Source organism: Haliotis rufescens, unplaced genomic scaffold, assembly GCF_023055435.1.
Source record: "Haliotis rufescens isolate VD_foot unplaced genomic scaffold, xgHalRufe1.0.p SCAF_46, whole genome shotgun sequence".
Taxonomy (NCBI): domain Eukaryota; kingdom Metazoa; phylum Mollusca; class Gastropoda; order Lepetellida; family Haliotidae; genus Haliotis; species Haliotis rufescens.
Genome location: NW_025964179.1, coordinates 3,153,237 through 3,161,317, shown reverse-complemented (window position 1 = coordinate 3,161,317; position 8,081 = coordinate 3,153,237). Strand labels below are relative to the sequence as shown.

General features: G+C 43.2%; 1 protein-coding gene across 1 annotated transcript in view; it reads left to right on the top strand.

Annotated features, from left to right (window-relative positions):
- Window positions 1-2,707: 2,707 nt before the first annotated feature.
- The window catches only part of LOC124119327, a 59,416-nt gene continuing 54,042 nt past the window's right edge, over window positions 2,708-8,081 (top strand). Inside the window, exon 1 of the mRNA XM_048383241.1 lies at window positions 2,708-2,810. The gene's annotated coding sequence lies outside the window, so the exon portion shown is untranslated. The remainder of the gene's footprint in view (window positions 2,811-8,081) is intronic.

The window sequence follows — 8,081 nt, the reverse complement described above, 5'->3', positions numbered from 1 at the left end:
CACTGATCCCTGGGTCTGGAACATGATGGGGATTCAAAACCCACTTGATAAATCTTAGCCACATCCTTCTCTCATGCTGGCGCCTCTCTCTGGAACTCCCTTCCCTTCAGCCTCAAAGGTGAACCCGGTATCACTGTGTTTAAGTCTGGACCTTTTTGGACGCTACAACTGAATCTAACTGTCCCCTCGCTGTTGTATATATGCACATTATGCTGAATTTGAGTATTAAGCATGTCTCCTAGTGATATGGATTCTGCGCTATACAATTATTATTATTATACGTCGGGTGGGAATAGGTGAAGGACCTGGGGTCGGATGGTCTGGCTCGTTCACGTGGTTAGTCGCTATATTATATTCGAAGGTATTTCTTCATTGTCGCGATATTACGATCGACAATGCATTTTATCTCATATATTCTTCATACGAATTTCACAGGTCATTCTGTTAAAACGCTAAAACTATATGTGTTTACCAACCGAATACGATGTCACATTGTTCCGGACCCGTGAAGATCCGGGGTAGAATAGGTCTTCAGCAACCTCAGCTTGCCGTAAAAGGCGACTATGCTTGTTGTAAGACTTAAGAGGCGACTAAGGGGATCTGGTGGTCAAGGCTCGCTGACTTGGTTGATGCATGTCATCGATCTAAACTGTGTGGATCATGTTATCAATCACTGGATTGTCTGGTCCAGACTCGATTATTTACAGACCGCCGTCATAAAGCTGGCGCTATACAATTATTATTATTATTATTATTACATCTCGCGAACGAACTGCGATACCTTACTTAACGTTGTCGTAAACATGTCCTTTGAAACTAACATGTGCATTATCGACAACATTGAATTGATCGCAATCATAATACATGATGACAAGCGAGACGTAAACGGTATCGAACTTATTAAAGATTGTAATTATGATCGTTTTCAGCCAAGTTGTTGTAACGGTGGCGCCCTGATACGTTTGTTTATATATGTTTATTATTTATTTATATGGACACGCATGTCAATAATGGCGAGCAATGAAAGAGTTACAATGATTAGCTTGCAGCATATTTGTTTGAGTGGTCTGGTTAACTGAAATGACGTACATTCTTCTGTTGATACACCCTTCCTCAGCAACGGTTCCTAAACAACGGTTGCATCTGGCGGGGGTGGAGGGTGTGGGGTAGGGTGTGGGTGTGTGTGTGTGGTGTGTGTGTGTGGGGTGGGCTGGGGCTAGTGGTTAAAGCGTTCTCTCGTAACGCCGAAGACCCCACATGGGTACTATTTGTGAAGCCCATTTCAGGTGTCCTTCGCCGTGATATTACCGGAATACTCTAAAAGCGGCGTAAAACAATACTCACTCACTCTGGGGATCAGCACGATAAATGATTGCGTATGCAGAGAGTTAAGGTTTACACAGCTAGTTTCAGCAAGACTGAATGATGAAAATAACCCAATATTCCTCCTGTTGCTATTATTTAACCTACTCTTGTCATCTCTCTCATGTATGCATTGTTGTCAGTGTTAATCCTCCACCTACTATATATATTCTGTACCATGTTCATCATTCAATCTTGCTTGACAATGGTATGAGGATATATACCGAAATGTGGCCTTTACAGTAAATAAAGAAGTTGTTATCCACAAATGGTGCCTACTTTATTAAAGTGACTATTGACGTTTTTGCCATTGTGTGATTGACATCATCTTTTTATCTATTCCACCGTGTATGCAGAAAAAAGCACCAACAACTTATATCCATAATATTCAATATGTAATTATTATTTGTGTGGACGTCGAGTGGGAATAGGTGAAAGCCCTGGGGTCGGATGGTCTGGCTCGGTCACGTGGTTAGTCGCTATATTATACTCGAAGGTATTTCTTCATTGTCGCGATATTACGATCGACAATGCATTTTATCTCATATATTCTTTATACGAATTTCACAGGTCATTCTGTTAAAAAGCTAAAACTTTATGTGTTTACCAACCGAATACGATGTCACATTGTTCCGGAACCGTGAAGATCCGGGGTAGAATAGGTCTTCAGCAACCTGTGCTTGCCGTAAAAGGCGACTATGCTTGTTGTAAGACTTAAGAGGCGACTAACGGGATCTGGTGGTCAAGGCTCGCTGACTTGGTTGATGCATGTCATCGATCTAAACTGCGTGGATCATGTTATCAATCACTGGATTGTCTGGTCCAGACTCGATTATTTAGAGACCGCCGTCATAAAGCTGGAATATTGCTGAGTGCGGCGTTTAACCAACAAACCAACCAACCACATTGTTCCGACAATGCTATTGTTTTTGGTGATTCAGCAATCTTTCAGTAATAATTACAAAGTTTACCGCAACCTTGTCATGTACAGAAATCAACGTAGTTAAATTAATGAATCAAATTCATTGACAATAATCAACTTACGATAGATACAAATATATTGTATATCCCAGAGCTTCTGGCTTAACTATCGCTGCGTGACTTCTCATAAGGCGCGTCCGTGATGACGTCACACACGATAGCAAAGAGGCAAGACCGAGACTGTTGTGTTGCAATGAATAGCCCACGTGCTGGGTGGCAAAGGTCGTCAAGTTTCACGTATCACGTCGACGCACCTGTTTTTTAGCAGTTAAATATCTCCGTTAATGTGATTAAATACAAAGTTAGAGTGGCGACATTTAGCATTAAACTGTCAAGTCGTGAATGGGGATGAATTTCGATGTAGTTAGACACACGTGGGCCCTTAGTGCAAGATAAGATATTTATCCGCGCCGCTCTTAAGGACAACGTTCCCTGCAGAATACCACGGAGAGTTGTACTGTATTAAGGTAAGATATATGAGTTTTCCACGTACCTATGCAATGTATTACATAATGAAGACACGGTCGCCATGGGCGCTGCTTTTAGCAGAGATTACTTATTATTTGCAAAATGGTTTTGTCGCTTGCATAATATCACATCTACATTCATTATCATTACTAGGAAATATATTACATAGTGGTGACAAACACCTTCGATACCTAAGAGTCATTGCTTGCGATAATAGTTATGGCTTTGTCGCTTCAATAAAAAAAATCACTTCTGAATTCATCATTATAATTATTTGTTATATAGATTTGTTATTGTCGTATCGTACTCTGTAAGTTTCGGTAAGAGAATACAATGCCCATTGAATATATCATAATTTATAGATTAATATGTAAGAGGTTTTCAATACAATAAATGATGATGATGAAGTTATGTGAAAAGAGCCAATTTGAAGGATTCAATTCCGAACATGATACATAAATACTTACTCGAGTGAAATATGCGTTAGATTGAGCTTTTCAATAAAAATACGCACTGTCAATAATTACTACAGTGATTATAACTGTGCGAGGAAGGTGATCTAGTTCAACATTGATTACAAAGAATGTTTATCTCCTGATATAAATATTCCTAAAATATGTAAGCTTTCAGAAAGTTTTATAGTAGACATGTAGAGGACATTTCCAAAGTTGACACATCAGTGACAAAAATTATGTCCGATAGAATTCCCTATTTTGACCTGTACTATACAGTGTACGTTCACGCGTATTTTTAGGTGAACAATTGACTTGCCTTAGTATGTATTTGTGACGGGTTCCACTGGCGGGACAGGATACGCTCACCTTTCCGCGAACGCCTGGTACCATGACTATTTGATAGTGATTCATTAACCAATGCTAATGTTATGGGCGGAATCGTACTATCAAGTCTGGTTTTGACAGTTATTTCTAATGAATATGAAAAGGGTTGTCATCATCTTGTTTGGAAACTCAGAATATACCACTTCCCCTTCACGATGCTTAAGCACTGATACAAATCTCATGCTCAATATGATAATCACCCAGTACTGACCATCGTTTTAAGGCCACGAAATAAGGACGAAATACCTTATAAATGTCGTATATTTTCCTTACTTACTCGCTAGTCAATGTCAAGATTCGTTGTTGACGAGCAGCATGTCTTTGTTGTGCTGACGTCGCTGGACACAATGTCCTTTGTTCTACTGTGATGCACGTGCCCATCACAGTCCAGAGGTAAACAAAGGCTGTGTCAACAATGTGTCATTCAGTGTTATGGCCAAAACAAGTCTGTAGAAGACAGGTCTGTAGGAGACACGCAAATAGAGGACAGGTCTGTAGGAGACAGGTCTGTAGAAGGGGTAGAATAGGTCTTCAGCAACCCATGCTTGCCATAAAAGGCGAATATGCTTGTCGTAAGAGGCGACTAACGGGATCGGGTGGTCAGGCTCGCTGACTTGGTTGATGCAGGTCATCGATCCCAATTACGTGGATCGATGCTCATAATATAAATCACTGGATTGTCTGGTCCAGACTCGATTATTTACAGACCGCCGTCATATAGCTGGAATATCGCTGAGTGCGGCGTAAAACATCAAACCAACCAACCAACCAATCATATTGCGAGAATGCATTCTGAAGACTGAAGGTTGTATTACACGGAGCAATATTACAACAAAAGGAGGAACTTCTTGCAGGCATCAGGAAATGTTCAAGCAACATCGCAGCACTACATTCATCTTACCCCAATCCCCACAACCCCTTTATCCGAATCCACAAACCCCTAACCCCCAATCCCCACAACCCCTTAATCCGAATCCACAAACCCCTAACCCCCGATCCCCACAACCCCTTACTCCGAATCCACAAACCCCTAACCCCCAATCCCCACAACCCCTTACTCCGAATCAACAAACCCCTAACCCCCAATCCCCACAACCCCTTACTCCGAATCCACAGACCCCTAACCTCCAATCCCCACAACCCCTTACTCCGAATCCACAAACCCCTAACCCCCAATCCCCTTACTCCGAATCCACAAACCCCTAACCCCCAATCCCCACAACCCCTTACTCTGAATCCACAAACCCCTAACCCCCAATCCCCACAACCCCTTACTCCGAATCCACAAACCCCTAACCCCCAATCCCCACAACCCCTTACTCCGAATCCACAAACCCCTAACCTCCAATCCCCACAACCCCTTACTCCGAATCCACAAACCCCTAACCCCCAACCCCCACAACCCCTTACTCCGAATCCACAAACCCCTAACCCCCAATCCCCACAGCCCCTTACTCCGAATCAACAAACCCCTAACCCCCAATGCCTACAACCCCTAACCCCCGATCCCCACAACCCCTTACTCCGAATCCACAAACCCTAACCCCCAATCCCCACAACCCCTTATTCCGAATCCACCCCCTCCCCCTTATATCAGGTGCATTCACCGTTGTTGCCTATCAGAGACTAATCACTCATAAGTTGTTGAAGTAGAACTATCGCGTCCCACCCATGCACCCAGACACCCAATGCAGGTATTAAGCTAGACGTGCTGTGAACTTTCTGTCTCCGTTGACGACAGATACAACTTGCAGCCACCATCCTAGCTACCAGTATATTCGGCTGCCAGAGCTACACAGACGTTTCTTTCTGTGTAAACTTAAAACGGATTAGTCGTTGTGACAGTTTAAGACCGCCCCCGTGGTCTAGTGGTAGAGCTTCCGGTCGGAGAGCGGAATGTCCGGGGTTCGATCCCCGGCCGCGTCTTACCAGACGACGTTGAAAGATAGTACTTGTTGTTACCCTGTCGGTGGCGCGAAAAGAAGGACTGGTCGGCTCGGAGTCAGTATACTGTCTGAGCTGGGTATTCACGTTAAACTGGGGTATAGTCTGGAAGGTAATCTAAGGTACCGACGTTTACTACATTATCTGAAAAAAACTATCGGACCTACTCCAGTCAAAGTTGGTATGAGATTATTAAACAGACATACATAACTGGATATTACATTTAAAGTCAATCGGTGCATGAATAAAAAATCTGTTTATTTAGCTATCACTATATTTCATCAACAACCAGACCTGTTCGCCACGGGTGGAACGAGCATTCACTGAAACAGACATCTGCATAATGCTACCCCTGCGTCACAGAGCCATATGACACAGTTGAACCAATCAACTCCACTCGAATCACGCACGTTGAGACGCCCAACGCTAACACCGTATTCATGCGTGCGTGATTCCCGTGCACCCTTTCGAGTTGAGTTGATTGGTTCAACTGTGTCATATGGCCCTGCGACGCAGGGGTAACATTACGCAGATGGCTGTTTGAATGAATGCTCGTTCCACCCATAGCTGAAGAAACAAAAGCAGGCTTACGTCACAGTCAAGGCGGCCGGGAAATGGAGCTATCAAAACATTAAAGAAATTTGTGTTTCAAATCTGATTGTTTTCGCCGTAGTCTCGGATTTGTTGTTATGTTGTATGTTATCTTTAACTTGACTTGACGTGACGTGACGTGACTTACATGACGTGACCTTACTTTCGTGACATGACTTGACTCATACGTATTGTGGACATCCTAAAAGATGCCAGAGAGAACGAGAGCGAGAACGAGAGCGAGAGCGAGAGCGAGAGCGAGAGCGAGAGCGAGAGCGAGAGCGAGAGAAAACCTCGTAGCCTCACTTGCAGCCGAGTGCGGGGCGGTCGGGTAGCCTAGTGGTTAAAGCGTTCGCTTTTTACAACAGCATACGTGTAGAGAGATCACTGTATGTCTGTGCCGCTCCCAGTAAACGATTGTGACATTGATTTGTCGCTAAACTGATCAAAGGTCTGTGACTTGATGTGTTCCTAATAGATTCCCGATTCGTCACATACATGTACCTCGCTAACATCCCTGTTATAATGTACATAAAACTTAAACCATGAATTCTGCAACACGATTCGCTTCCTTAAACACGTGCCGTCAAATATGTGTACTTACTTTTTCGATAATGCATCTTTCCATGTACTTATCACTTGATATCATCGACTGGGTACGCAGCTTTGGCAGGATCAAGAAATCTTTACCGGTCCAGTTTTCAGCTCGATAAGTTGATATGTAATTCATGACCTAAAATATAGTACTCGTATTTAAAGGCAGCTGATCATGTTTGATTTGTCCTTAGCTCGCGCCGCTTGCACTTTGCTGAAGCATATCATGTGCAATGCAGATTAGGATCGGGGATCTATTAGGGAAATACTCTGGGACAGTCCGCAGCTCTGTGAGTGAGTGAGTGAGTGAGTGAGTAGGGTTTTACGCCGCTTTTAGCAATATTCCAGCAATATCACGGCGGGGGACACCAGAAATGGGCTTTACACATTGTACCCATGTCGGGAATCGAACCCGGGTCTTCGGCGTGACGAGCGAACGCTTTAACCACTAGGCTACCCGACCGCCCTTCGCAGCTCTGTGTAGTAACAAGTCAATATTAAAATCGTTTATAGGGAGCAGCGCCGTGATACGATTACTGCAGGTTATGCCCAGGAACAGGCAAACACCTCGTCCTGGTGATCCAAACCTCGTGAGACAACATACCTGAAGAATCTCCACAGTGTGTGTAAACATTATTTTCCAATTATACTGAGGAGCAGAAAAAAAACATACCCCTCAGTTGATTATGTCATGAGTTTGATTTTCTCAAACTTACCCAGCCACGTGTTGCTGTTGCAGGAATGCGTGATGGTTAAATACACAAAACCCAATTTTACTATAGTTCTTTCAATTTTCAATTACATAAAAAGTAAACTCAGTATACTTTCTTCAGCCCTAACTTTATATGCTCAGATGTAGATTATTTTAAATTGTTGTAAAAGGTTGGGGAGGGATCTACTCAATTAAGGCTCTGTTTGAAATGTTCATATAATGAATGGAAGATTTGGAACAGATTCGCCCTTGGGTGGGTCTACCTTCTTGTGTGTAAACGTTGTTAGTAGGGCTGGGGCGGGTAACTCGGGTACTCGGGTCGGGTGGGTACTGAGAAGGACCCGGGTGCCCTCGGGACTACACGGACCTGTGATAAGTCATGTGATATATTGTTTAATGACAAAATGATCTACAACTGAATATGGTTACACTACAAGCCACTAACGTTCGCATTTCTTTGTGACCATGCTCCAATTCCTTCTCACCTTTAGGTTTGAATAAAGATCAACTTCAGTGTATGAATGACCAGATCGTTTATACATGTATCTTCATACATTTTGTCCAGGTCTACGGTCAAACTATTCCCAATC